The sequence below is a fragment of the Canis aureus genome, chromosome 5 (assembly GCF_053574225.1).
Source record: "Canis aureus isolate CA01 chromosome 5, VMU_Caureus_v.1.0, whole genome shotgun sequence".
NCBI lineage: Eukaryota > Metazoa > Chordata > Mammalia > Carnivora > Canidae > Canis > Canis aureus.
In genome coordinates, this window is record NC_135615.1 from 77,660,326 (window position 1) to 77,674,856 (window position 14,531).

The window sequence follows — 14,531 nt, forward strand, 5'->3', positions numbered from 1 at the left end:
ACCTCTACATAATGCATGGGATAAAGATAATATAATAAGGGAGAATAAGAAATACTATTAAAGACAAAGGTGTGTAAAAATCAGTGAGATGTTGCTAAAGCATTTCTTGTAGGGAAAATTATAACTTTGAATGCATTTTTCAGGAAAAAAAAGGAAGTGTGAATAAAATGAAGTAAATCTTAAAGAAGCTAAATACAACAACAACAACAACAAATAACAGAGTAAATTTCCCCAAAGAAGAAAGGGAAAAGTACATAATAGAAGGCCAAGTATCAGTGAAATGGGGAGGGAGGGCAGTTAACGAAATCAAAAGTTGCTTTTTGAAGAAAAAAAAAACCCTAAAACTAAGATAGACAAACTCTTAGCAAAGACCGAACAAATAAACAAAATGCATAATAAAAATGAATACATAAGTGTAGCTATAGCAGAAATGGAAATTCTTATTTAATTTTAATGCTATTGAAATAAAACATAAAAACTGTAAAAGAGTTTTGCTGTATCAGGATGCTTTTGGCTACAAATAATAAAAAAAGAATTGATCTAACCTGATTTTCAGAATAAGAAATTTATTACCTTAGAGAACAGGAAGTGCACAAGTAGGATAATTTGGGAACTGGTGAATTAGACCTTCATTGAGACATCAAAGTCAAGTTTCCTTTCATCCTTGTACTTTTGCATCCTCAGTGCAGCAGACTCAGCCACAGATGAGCTCTCCTCCTAGACACAAAATAGCTTAGTGGGTCCAGGCTTCTCATCTTGTCAGAGAAGAAAAATCTTTTGCTCAAGCCCCTCATCCTCTACCATATACAGTTGGACCCTTGAATAATGCAGACTTTAGGGATTCCAGCCCCATGCAGTCAGAAATCTGTGTAGACTTTTTAAAAAAATATTTACTCATTTATTTTAGAGAAAGACAGTGGGTGCATGAAAGGGTGGGGGAGATGAGCAAAAGGAAGAGGGAGAGAGAAAATCTCAAGCAGACTCCTTGCTGAGTGTGGAGCCCAGCAGGGTGTGGAGCCTGACAGGGGCTCCATCTCATGACTCTGAGATCATGACCTGAGCCAAAATCAAGAGTCAGATGCTTAACCGACTGAGCCACCCAGGTACCCCTGTGTTACTTTAAAAAAAAAAAAGAGGGGTGCCTGGGTGGCTCAGTGGTTGAGCGTCTGCTTTCAGCTCAGGGCATGAGCCCGGGGTCCTGGGATCAAGTCCCACATCGGGCTCCCTACAGGCAGCCTGCTTCTCCCTCTGACTGTGTCTCTGCTTCTCTCTCTGTGTCTCTCATGAATAAATAAATAAATTTTTTCTTTCTTGTCATGAATAAATAAATAAAATATTTTTTTAATTTATTGTTTATTTATTTATTTTAAAGAGATAGAGAAAGAATGTGGGGAGGAGGGTCAGAGGGAGAGAGAGAGAGAATACTCAAGCAGAGTCCCCACTGAGTGGGAAGCCCAGAGCAGGGCTTGATCCCAGGACCCTGATATCATGACCTGAGCTGAAATCAAGAGTCAGCTGCCCCAACCGACTGAGCCAGAAATCTATCTGTGTATAACTTTGACTACCTCCAAAACATAACTATTAATAACACACCGTTGAGTGGAAGCCTTATGGATAACAAAGTCGATCAACACGTATTTTGTATGTCATATGTATTACACAATAAAGTAAGCTACAGAAAAGAAAATATTATTAGGAAAAAAAGGTTTTTTCCTTATGTTCATTAGGAAAATTCTAAGAAAGAGGAAAAACATTTACAGTACTGTATTGCAAAAAAATCCTCATATCCAGGGACCCATGCAGTTCAGACCTGTGTTGGTCCAGGGCCAACTGTACTCTTCCGCCTTATAGCAGCATATACTCACGTCTAAGCTAATCGCTGACAAGGAACAGGGAACCACTGTGTTTGGCATTGGCCAGATCTGGGTCACTGTCCAAATGGCTCTCCAAGGCTGCAGGGGGCTACACTCTCCTGACATATGTGACCAACTGGAGAAAAATGGAAGTATTGGGAGATGACTGCTGGTGAGGCCGTCAACATGTCTGCTATTGTTATGAGAATCTAGATACAAAAAAACTGGAAAACCTAAGCAAAAAGTAGAAGTGCTTGGAAAAATATGAAATGACTAAAATGGCACAAGAAGAAAAATCTTTGTATAAAATATCCACTCGCCCATTCATTCAATAAATAATTATTGAGTACTTATTAAGTGCTAGGCACTCTTGAGAAACGTGATTAATAAGCAATACCACTCCCCCTCCCTCGCCCCTCCTGCTTCTCCCACACCTCTCCTCCCTACCTCCCCCACCAGTCCATCTCTTTTGGACAGTAATGGTATTGGGAAGTGTACTTGTCTGATTTCTATAATAACTAGCAGTCTGTATTTTTTCATTAAATATGATGTGTGTTGTAAGTTTTTGTTGGAGATTTTTTATCAGGTTAAGAAGGCTACTTTAATCATAAACAGATCTTTTTCTTGTATCTGTTGAAATATTATACTTTTTCCTTTAATCTGAAACACCTTGATAGATGCTAAATCATCCTTGCATTTCTAAACTAAATCCCATTTGGGGTTGTTTGAATCAGGAATTTTACATCTATAATTATAAATAAAACCAGCCTAAAATTATCTTTCCTCATACTGTCCCTATCTGCTATAATATCAAGGTTTAACTAGACTCATAAATTGGTTAGGTGACTTTCCCTCCCCTCTTCTCTGGGAAAACTTGAATAATATGGGAAAACTAGCTGTTCTCTGAAAGTTTGGTAGAATTTACCTGCAAAACAATCCTGGTCTGATGATTTTTTTTTTATTGTCAGGGTGGGATGATTAGACTATTTTAAATGAAAGATTTTTGTTCACATGAGTTAGATTTAGGTTTAGCTCTGTGAGAAGTAAGCAGTCTGGAAATAAGTGGTTCATGGCTGGCATCGGGGACCCAGCCCTTCTATTGTGGTTTCCCTATTGATAGCACATGGCTCCAAACTCATGTTCCAATACACCAACCAGTGAGGAGAAAAGAGGAAATGAGGGAGCTGTTTCTCCTTAAGAATATTTCCTGCAAATTTTCCATCATACCTTTTCTTATGTCCTATTGGCAGGAACTTAGCTCCATTGTCACACCCTGCAAATTATGCTGGGAAATATAGTCTTTATGTCAGAAAGCCTTGTATCCAGTTAAAAATCAGTTTGTTTTAATTAACAACAACTACAAAAAAGAGAAGTTATTGGGGATAGCCAGTAGCTATCCAATAAAACAAAAACAAAGAAACACCATAGACAGAGTTAACTGACAACAAAATGGGTGAATATATTTCCAATACGTATGACGGTCATTAGTATCTGAAATCAGCAAAGTAGGGGGAAAAAAGGAGATTTCTATATAAAAATATGGAAAGAAAAGCAAGCAATTCATGGAAGAGGAACTCAGAAACCTAAATGGCTAACAAACAGATAAAGATGTTGAACCTTATTAATAATCACAGAAATGCAAGATAAAATGAGAAATAGATATTGCTTTGCATCCAAAGATGAAATATGTGATAATATCGAACTGCCAAAGATGTGGGGAATATGCAACTTTCATGCACTGGTAGGGGGAAGAAAAATTGGTGCATTTTGCAATTTGGAAATATTTAGTGATAACAACAAAGTGCACATCAGTTTATACTGCAAATCCTGTCTCGTTTATAAACCCCAGAGAAATTCTTGCTTAAACACAAAGGGATATGTTCAAGGATGTTTACTGCAGCATTAGTTTATAATAACAGAGTTGGAAATAGCTTAAGTGTTCTTCAATAAGGAATTACTAATGAAACATAATACATGTAGATAATGGAATACAACTCAACAGTCAAAAGAAGTGGCCTAGATCTATGTTTATCAGCATGAACAGATCTCAAAGAAACAGAATGACATATATGGCAATATATCACTTACCTACACGAAATATGCACACAAAACAATACCATATGTTGTTTGGTATAAATAGAAATATATGCATTTAAAACGTAAATGCAGGTATTAAATGTAAATAAAATGGACACAGAGCCTGAGAACCATGCCTGTGGGGATGGGGGAATGGACTAGAAGTGGAATATGAACAGAAAAACTTAAATTGAAAAATAAAAGAATAAATTAAAAATAAATAATAACTACGTGCCAACGTGGAGCAAGATGAAAGATCCTTAAGTGTAGATTTGGGCTCAATTCATCTTTTAAGTCACAAAACACCCAGCTTTACAAATAATTGGGTGCTCCACAATGTTTCTTGAATGAATGGATGACTATTCCCCAAGCATAAAATTGCAGAGTCTGATGTGCTAAAACATGGGATTTCTGTAATGATTCATATGAATATTTTCCTCTTTGGGGCTTGCATCATTTGCCTCCAACTGTTTAATCTCATCAAGCAACGCACTCACAATTTCAAGTTATTTCTTGTGAGGCCATTATCATTGCTGGGGTTTTTTTGTTTTTCATTTGGAATTGTGTTCCGAAAGTATCTCTTTCCCTGCAGGTTTTGAGCCATCTGCGATAAAGGAGGTACTTAAGATTTCAATAACAACAAAAACAGATTAACTAAAGGTTTGCCTTTCATGCTGAGGATATTTCTGTTCAACTTTCAGGCAAGGCGCTACAGAGTCTTTATTTTGTTTCAGTCCATTGAAAATGAGGCCTAGGTACTGGATGAAATGCAATTGCTCTTTTTTCAACTGTTTCTGAGTGTGGCAGTCTCTTCCCTCAGATATTCACCTGGCTTCACTCATATGTCTGCTCAAAAGTCATTTTTTTCTGACAGGCTTTCACTGTATATAACAGCATCTCCCTTAGTCCCTAGTTTTTTTTTTTTTTACTCTGCTTTATTTTACATGGCACTTATTATATCATATTATATGTCATTCATTATCTGTCCCCAACCCTACCCTGAAGGTGAGCTCCATGAGAACAGAGACCTTGTCTCTTTTGTTCACTGCTCGTCCCCACATTAGGAAAAGTGCCTGGACCAGAGAAAACACTAAATGTGCATTGACTGCATGAATGAGGAATTCTCTGAAGTTTTGTAAAAATTTCTCCATTATACTCCTATTATATTCCTGTTCCGTTCAATATATTTCTTATAATCAACCTAAAAAGCATTTCTCCTTTTTGCGGTTAACTTTCAGTTCTGTCTTTAGTCACCTGAGGTTTATTGAGCTCCTACTAAGCACCAGGTCCTGGGCTCAGTGCTGGGGTTTCTGCGGCAAATGACGAAGACCATGCCTCAAAATTTTTGTCTCTGCTTTCAGGATGACAGTGCCCTCACCTTTCTAAAATTGGCGTACACATATTAAACGTTTACTCCGTGCTAAGCCCAGAATGAATCTCGTTACATCCACAACAATCCTATGACGTTGATATTATTAGAGTGTTTCAAAAATTCTTTCCCAGAAGCATGCGGTTTATGAGCAATAAATAAAACAACAGAATTATCTTGTCAAAGCCAGATGGAGGCTTCCAGAGAGCAGCATCCAGGGCACAACTAGTGGAACAGGTGCAGAGGCCCTGCAGAGCCTCCCCGCTCTCCCCCCACCTGTTCCCCAGGGGCTCCTGATGCTCTTTTCCCATCAAGCACACCTTTGCCTTCAACATCACAGATTTGTTTAGCAACTGTCTTATCACTCAAGGCTTTTATCCAGAAGGAACACAGACATGTGGGGTCATGAAGGTTTTAAGACATGTTTGAAAGTGATGCCAAACTGTTTATACACAGTCGCCTTTTCCATTTTACACTCAGCACTGCCCCTTCCCGAGGAAGGGCTTTTGATACACCTTAGTATTTTTTTAAATCATTGTAGAGACGAGGAAATTGATGGTCAGAGAGGTTAAGAAACTTACTCAAGGTGAGTGAGTGGCTGATTCAAGATTTATACCCAGGCCTGTCTCCCAGACATATGTTCTCGTCCACTGAGCTGTGCCCACTCCAATGGGACCATTTTTACCCATGGAGGACTCTGCCAATTTCCTTTTTAAATTTCTCTCTGAGGGCAGGATTGCGGACCTGGGAGATGAGAGATTGGGACTCTAGTCCTGACTCTGTCTCTAATTTACTGTATGACCATGGGCTGTGTATCTATCTTCCCCTCTCTAACCTTCAGTTGCCTCATCCTCAAAGCAAGAAGGGAAAGATGAGCATTTGTCATATTTTTTTTTAAAGATCGTATTTATTTATTTGACAGAGAGAGAACACAAGCAGGGGGAGTGGCAGGCAGAGGGAGAGGGAGAAGCAGGCTCCCTGCTGAGCAGGGAGCCCAATGAGGGGATCAATTCCAGGACCCTGGAATCATGACCTGAGCCAAAGGCAGACCCTTAACCGACTGAGCCACCCAAGTGCCCCAGCATTTTTCATACTTTAAAAAAATAGCCTTTCTTCAAATGAAATCACATCTAGAAATATGATGTGCAGGTGCATGAAACAGGCGAACATGGAGCTTCTCTAGTTGAATCTGGAGCTGGAGGGTTCTGAGCTCCTTCTACATGACCCTCCCCCACTACTGGGAATGGGTATCAGGGAATCTATGAACCTCCAAAATTGTGTGCTGAATTGAGAGTGCAACATGTGCACGTTTTTCATCAGTCTCAAAGGGGTCCATGTTCTCTATAAAAAGGTGCTGGTGGTGATCCCAATCATAGCTGACATGTACCTGGAGCCATGCTAAAGCACTTTATACGATTAAAATCACTTCGTCCTTACGACAACCCGATGAATAGGTAGTTAGAGTAGAATGTCCAGTTAGCAGATGAGAAAACAGAGTAACGGGGTGGTTAAGTCATTTGCTCAAGGTTGTGCAGCCAATACACGTTTTCCTAAATACCTAGCTTTTTGCAAGGATGACCAGCCTACTCTTTTTTTTTTTTTGCTAAGTTTTATGTACTCAGAAAACTTTATACTATCTCCTATGGGATATTGTTTTTCACTAACTGTGATATGTTGCACTGAAATTGTTGCACTTTTTACCTAGGTTTGGCTTAGAACACATCTTACAGCGTCTCATTTCTCCTGGTCTGTCCAACTTCATCCCCACCTGAGTGTCCATGCTCCCTCCTGCTCCAGGACAGTGCTTTCCAAAAGGTGGTCTGGAAACCTCACCTTGAAACCATCTGGACAGCTACAGACCACCTCTGACCTGGACCAGTGACTCTGGTACATGTGTGCAATTTTTACCTTATTTTATTTGGAAACATTTTTTTTTTTAAACAAAAGAAGGTGTATGGAGGTTGGAAGGTTCTGGTAATGAAATCCCACCACCTGACTTCCTTCCCTAGGGAAGGCTTTGTAGAGAGGGTGTGGCTAAGAAAGGTGGAGCAAGAGTAACAGGAAGGGACGGAGGTGATATTCTCTAGCTCTGCCTCAAGCTTTGTCTGAAGCACAGTATTTGCTATTTTTTTTAGATATTTTATTCATTTATTCATGAGAGACACAGAGAGAGGTAGAGACATAGGCAGAGGGAGAAACAGGCTCCCCGAGGGGAGCCCGACATGGGACTCTATCCCAGGACCCTGGGATCACAACCTGAGTTGAAGGCAGATGCTCAACCACTAAGCCACCCAGGTGCCCCAATATTTGGTATTTTTTTAAGCTTCACAATAACCAGAGGCATAATGTTGCCCCCACCTTAAAGAAGAGGAAACCAAGGCTCAGAGAGATGATGGAATTTCCCCCAAGCAGAAGGGGTGCTATTTGATCTTTTCCTACCATTAAGTCATGAGAATAAATATTCCTATACTATCTTCTGAAAGTTTTATTGTTTTGTCTGTCACACGAAGATCTACAACACACTTGGATTTTTTTTAGGGGGGCAGGGGGAGTGATAGGAGATAAATATTTTTCTACATATTCAATTTACCCCAAGCCATTTAGCAAAAAGATCACCACCCACCCCTTTGTCATAAATCTAATCTCCAGACAGGTGCAGGCATGTTTTTGGCTTCTCTATCCTCTTCTAGATTTCTCTCTGTCTTTGTACCCACACCTGACTCTCCATTTCTAGCATTTCAGAACAAGGTTTGATGTACTGTAGAACTAGTGTTTTCACATGTTCTCTGAGATTCCACATCTTCACCTGGCCAGGCCCCCACTTTGTTCAGGAGTCTACACAAATGGTCCTCAGAGAACCTTCCCCTACTACTCTTAGAAAATGGCCATCCTATCATTCTCTATCTCCTCCACTTTATTGTATTTCCTATCACACATTGAGTTGTATATTTCTTTTTTTCTAATGATTTTTTAAAATATTTTATTTATTTATTTATTTTTATTATTATTTTTTATTTTAGAGAGAAGGAGAGAGTGAATGGAGAGAGGAGCAGAGGGAGATGGATAAGCAGACTCTGTGCCAAGCTTGGAACCCAACACAGGGCTCGATCCCAAAACCCTGAGATCATGACCTGAGCCAAAATCAAGAGTTGAATGCTCAACCAACAGACCCACCCAGGTGCCCCTGAGTTATATATTTCTTGATGCACGTGCACTAGAAGATAAATACTATGAGGGCATGGGCTTTGTTTTGATGTGTTCCTAATGGCATGATCAGTAATGTTTGGCATGTGGTGGGCCAAACATTGTTATTGAAGAAGTGAATGATTCACCAACTGAATGAATGAAGGGGAGGGTTTCAGGCAGGGAGATCATATTCTAACTTTAGAATGATCATTCTAGTTGTAGAATTGCAAAGAGAGCACACAGGATATGATTGGAAGCTGTTGGACAGGCTACTAGGTTGGCTAACACGGTGCCTAGGCTTGAGATGATGTGGCTTTGACCAGGGTGGGAGTGAGAGGTAGTGGAGAAAGTGGATAGAGAGGCTTGGGAGGAGAAATAGCTCCAGGACTCGAAGACCCGGGGAGGTTGAAAGACAGGTAGGAGGCAAAGGTGTCTCCATAGCTTTGGCTTCATCAACTGGCTGGTTGTGGCTGTCACCTGCCTAGAGCCAGAAGTGAGACCCTGAGCCAGTGAGAATGATGTTGGGGTGGCTCCAGTGATTCTAGAAGATCCTGACTAAACACTCATGCCCCCTTTAAATGCATCTCCATCTTCTTCTAGGGAGTGGGGGTGGGGGTAGGGAATAATTCTCAGTAGAAGAGGGGAGAAAGCACCTGCAGTGGAGGGAGCAGCTGGGCATTGATGATGTCAACAGTTTCAGCAATGCAGGCATTTCAGACTTCCTGGCGTTCACACAACTGAGGCTCCCTTAGGACGCTGGAAGAAATATCATCCAATAACCAGCAAATACCTCTGGCCTCCCAGAGATGCAGCACTGCCGATGACCTTGGTGGCAATGACCTTCAGAGGAAGATCCAAGTGAGCACAAAGCCAGTTGGAAGAAACTCCCCAATCCAGGGCTGGAGCCACCCTGAATTCAGAGTGTGTGGCTGCCTGCCTCTCTGGCCTGGTAGCAGTTAGAATTCATCTTTGCATTGAGGGCATCAAGATGAAACAGATGGAGATTTGCTGAAGATCTGCCTTCAGCCGGCACCCCAGCCTTCCTGCTGGGGACTCTCGGGGTGCAATGACACCTGGTGTCCATTCTAGGTTCTATTATCCAGTAGTAGAGGAATTCATATCCGCAGTAGCACAAAGGCCAAACCCAAGACAATCCCTCCTTGTGCCATCGATTAGGGTCCTGCTTGGCAGTTTCAGTGAGCAGTGGTTTCTTTGCAACATGAGAGCCTCTTTGGCTTGGCTGCCTCTTGACCATGAGGGAGCCATCCCGCTGGAGGGGGCTTGCTACCCTGTACAGGTCAGGGGTATTGTGGGGAGCATTTGGTTCACCCAGATGTAGCCCTGGTTTCCTTGTCTGGGCCCTCTGGTAAATGGTATATTTTCCTGTTGGGCCTCTAGGGTTTGGCACACGCTATTCCTTCAGTCTGGGAGAACTTTGCGGCCTCTTCTTTACCTGGCCAACCATCTTTGTCCTGAAGATCTCAGGTCAACTATCACCTGCCCCTCTGCCTTGCCAGGTATCCCTCATCTGGCTTCCACGGGCCCTGGGCTCCCCACTTCTGGCGTTAACCACTCTGCTGTCTCTTGGTATCTACCTGCTTTTTCATCCTGTGCACCTAAAACGGTGCCTGGCATGAGGCCGGCCCCCAGCGAATGTTTGTGGACGGAGAGAAGAAATAAATTTACGACATTGTACTGGCAAAAAAGAACTGGAAGATTTAAATTCTATAAATGACCTCAGAAGCAGTAGGATTCCTTTGTACCAACTGGCATGGGAGGAGTCAGGACCAGAAGATCAGGAACAGGGCTTCCGCCTGCCATGGACAGTGGTTCCTTTCTCTTTTTCTTTTAAGGCCGACATCACAAACTTCACTTCGGAGACCTGGGATTGAGACTCTGCTCAGTCACTCATGCGCTGTGTGGCCTTGAGTGAGGCAGTGTCCCCTCTGGGCTTCGGTGTTGCCTTCATGAAGTAAAGTGGTTGGACTGTATACACGGAGCTAATTTTTATAATCTGGGGCTCTTACAAACGCCAGGCACTGTTCTGAGTGTCGTGCGTGTATCACCTCATTTAATCTTTACAACTTTGCAACATGGGTAGTATTTTCCTCCTATGCTTAATGGGGAAACTGAGGCACAGAAAGGTTATGTAATGTGCCCAAAGTCTCACAGCTAGTAACAGATAGATCCAACAACCTGTTTCCAGAGCCCACCTCTTAACCCCAAAGCTGAGCTGTCTCTCTGCTGGATGATTGGAAGGCTCGTTCGTGTTTTGCAGTGGGACCTCTATGCCTCTCGTGTTGAGGATATTTATAGTCCATGCCTTTGGAGTCCAGTTCTAACCGGCCCTTCCCTGAGAGAACAGAGGCATTCAGCCTCTTTTCTCAGCCCCTCGTGCTGGTTAGGGAGAAGGCCAGTGAGGGTGTGGATTCAGGAGCAGGGCAGACCTGGACTGGACTTACAGCCCCCGCTGCTCACCTGTGAACACCGGTGAGTTCCTTCACCCCTTGGAACCTCGGTTATGATGCCTGTTAAAGTGGAGATGAATTCCAAATTCTTCCTCGGTGACCGTGAGGATGATATAATACAGGTAGGGTTGCCAGATTGAGCAAGTAGAAATAAATACAGGATGCCCAGGTAACTTTGAATCCCAGATAAGCAAGGAATAACTTCTTAGTGTAGGTGTATGTCCCATGAGATATTTGGGACATACTTATGCTAAGAAATTATTCCTTATTGATCTGGAATTCAAAGTTAACTGGGTGTCCTGCATTTTATCTGACAACCTTACATGCAGAGGAGGGTTGTCCATTCAGAAGGGCTCAATAAACTTTAGAAAGATCTTTCCCTAACCCCCTCCTTTGCATGTGCCGGAGACATACCTTGGAGGCCTGGACTGTGGTTAAAATCTGCATTCCCCCCATGTTCAGATGCACCTACCTGGTAAAAACTGTGAACCCTTGATTAACCGTGTGGCTCAGTTGTATGTGGATTTGAGTACAGATCTAGGATTTTAGTAGAGGAGGTGGGAAAGGGCCCTTCTGAACCAGGCTGATGTGCAGAGATGCCCCTTCTCAGCAGAGGCAGGGTGGAAACCACAGCCGCCTCCTCAGCAGCCCCCATAGCCTCCTCCTCCTCTGCAGGCTCACTGCAGCCGGTTCTCTAGCCAAGGGCGCCATCTCCTGCCAGCATCTGGGTGGCCCGCGTGGCACGTGGCTCTGAGCAGAGGCTGGGGCCCAGGGAGAACCCCAGAGAGGCCTGGATTGTCTTGTCTTGTTCCCTGTCCCAGCAGAACCTCCCTTCCCAGTTCCTAACCATCCCGCTTCCTCTCATCCATCTCTGCTGTCTCTCTCTCTCCCCATCAACCCTCACATCAACCTGCTGAACACCACCTGTACTGTACCATCGAGGTTCTTGGAGAGGCTGCAGGTGCCTGAGAGACAGCACAGATCAGGAGTCGGAAAAGCCTAGATTGGGACCCAGGGAGACCTGGGTACTAGCTTTAGGACCTTGAGAGGATTCATATTAACTCCTCGGAAGCTCATTTGCTCTGTAAGTTTATGATAAAAATCCCAGCCTCACATATCTCAAAGGACTTCGGTGAAGAAGAATTAGTTGTGTGTGCAAAAGTGCTCTGAAAATTGTCAAGTGCCTCAACAATGTCAGTAATTTAATAGTATATTCTTATATAATATCTATACTAATAGGATATGTTATTAGTAACTATAATACCAGCGACATTTCCTGGGCACCCTGCTACCGAGGCCTGAACGTCTGCAGACACCTCTGCCTCCTTGCTTCTGTTTCTCTCTTTCAGATCCAGGATGCACCCCACCAGCTTCACCCTCCTGCGCTGCATTAGGCACCACCAGCGTCTGGGAGGCAGGATGGCTCATGCCACAGCAAAGAGCCCTGTATCTGTCAGCAAGTTACCCACTCCCTGTGCCTCAGTTTCCTCATCTGTAGAATGGGGATGAGAGATAGCAGCCTCCCTTCCTGTGAGGATTAAATAAGTATGAAACACCTGACAATTTTAGCAGACTCTCAATACATGCTGCTGATTATTTCCTCCAGATGCTGGCTGTTATTCCAACTGCCCCCCCTTAAGGAAGCAGCGCAGAAAAACGGACATTGCGTGGGGTTTGTAGCCAGAGGGAGGTGACTCTGAATATCTGCTCCATCACCGGCATCATCAGTCTGGGACACTGGCAGGTGTCTTCACCATCCTGAGCCCATTTCTCCCCCTGGAAATGGGGATAGAAATAGATTCTATCTCCATGGTGGGGTGAAGATTAGGTGACATCACCTTGTAAAGTGCTCTGTTTGTTGTCACCGCCTAATTACCAGACCAATGGCAGCTCTAACTTACATTTCCTTTGTCCTCTGAGCCACGTCCATTCGTCCATCTGTTACACTTCTCCGATGGGCCAGATCCCATGCCGGTTGCTGCGGATGCAGAAATAACGAAGACCTGAGTCTTGCCTTCCAGGAACCTGTAGTCTTGTGGGGGAATAGTAATAAAAAGAATGATTTCCATTTATCGCGCACCTACTATGCCCCGGGCACAGTGTTAGGGCTTTACACATGTCCTGTCAGAAAATTATCACAAAGACCCAGGACTTAGGCCCAAGCTAGTGACATGACCCCAGGGCGTTGGTCTCAACCAGAGCTCTCTCATGACTTCCAGGGTTGACTGGTTATTGTGCCAAATGCAGGTGAGGAGGGACATCACGGAGGTCCAAGGGGGACCCGGGGGAGGGATGCTCAGCTCCATGAAGGAAGGCTGGGGAGGCCAGGCCAGTCAGTGGGCTCGCAGGTGTGGTCTAAAAGGGAGATGCTCGGGGATCCCTGGGTGGCTTAGCGGTTTAGCGCCTGCCTTTGGCCCAGGGCATGATCCTGGAGTCCCGGGATTGAATCCCACGTCGGGCTCCCTGCGTGGAGCCTGCTCCTCCCTCTGCTGTGTCTCTGCCTCTCTCTCTCTGTGTGTCTCTCATGAATAAATAAATAAAATCTTTAAAAAAAATAATAAAAGGGAGATGCTCTGGATGTCGGTGGCCCTGGGCAGAAGCCTGGAGGTACGAGGTAGCAAGGTGCTGTCAGGGGACCTGAGCTCTCTGGACAGGCCAGAGCAAGAGCGCAGGGGTGGGAGTAGAAGGTGCTGGGAGGTGGCTGGGAGGGAGGCTCAGAGCTGGGGGGGCCTCGGCTGTCCCGTTCTGCTGAGCGGTTTGGACTCCCCGCTGGGGGGACTGTGTGTGAGTGTCGAGGGGGTGATGTGCAGGTGGAAGGAGGAAACCAGCGAGGAGGAGCAACTTGCTGCAACCCAGCCCTGGAAGGAGAGCAGGGCCGGGAAGGGAGCAGAGGTGCGGGCGGGCAGGAGCTGGGTGCGACAGGACGACAGGACAGCAGGACAGCAGGTTGGCCTCGTAGGCCTAGCAGGGGAGGGGGAACCCAACGGCTGGGCGGATGCTGCCATCTGCCAGGGAATCCAGGAGGAAGAACGGAACCTGGGGGAAAGGAGGGTGAATGTATTTGGAGTTGCTGATGGGGAAGCAGCTCAAGGTGCCACATTCGAGGTACTGCACTGTGCACTTTATTCCGAAGCCAAGGGTCAGCTCTGTACAGTCCCATCATCACCCCCACTTCACAGACAAGGGAACTAAGGCTCAGAGACGTCCGATCTTTTCCTGGGATGACACAGCTCAGAGCGGCTGCTCCAAACCTGGTGGCAAAGGAAAAACCAAGGAGGCATTTTCAAGGCATCCAGCACGAAGCCTGAGCCTGATGGTATTGGATTGTGAGAGCTGGGCCCTCGGAAGCCTTCCAGAAGCCTAGGAAAATATTGACAGCTTCTTCCAACCTGTCCTCTTGGCTCCAGAGAAACTCTCTAGGGTTCCAGCCCTTCCCCAAGACTCAAACTTGGCCAACCTCACGCTGGCCAGAGTGGCTTTGCTGAACCCCAAGGGGGCTGTGTCCGTGGGCCGGCCCTCCAGTCCCTGACCAGGCCACCTCCTCTAGCAGGACAGACATGGGCTACAGGTGCTGGGGAT

At 44.6% G+C, this 14,531-nt stretch overlaps 1 long non-coding RNA gene across 1 annotated transcript in view; it reads left to right on the top strand.

The window, feature by feature from the left end:
• Nucleotides 1-13,475, top strand: part of LOC144314742 (uncharacterized) — a 28,168-nt gene extending 14,693 nt beyond the window's left edge. The window contains exons 2-3 of the long non-coding RNA XR_013380592.1: nt 7,004-7,185; nt 8,319-13,475. This is a non-coding gene — a long non-coding RNA (uncharacterized LOC144314742). The remainder of the gene's footprint in view (nt 1-7,003; nt 7,186-8,318) is intronic.
• The last annotated feature ends 1,056 nt before the right edge of the window (nt 13,476-14,531 follow it).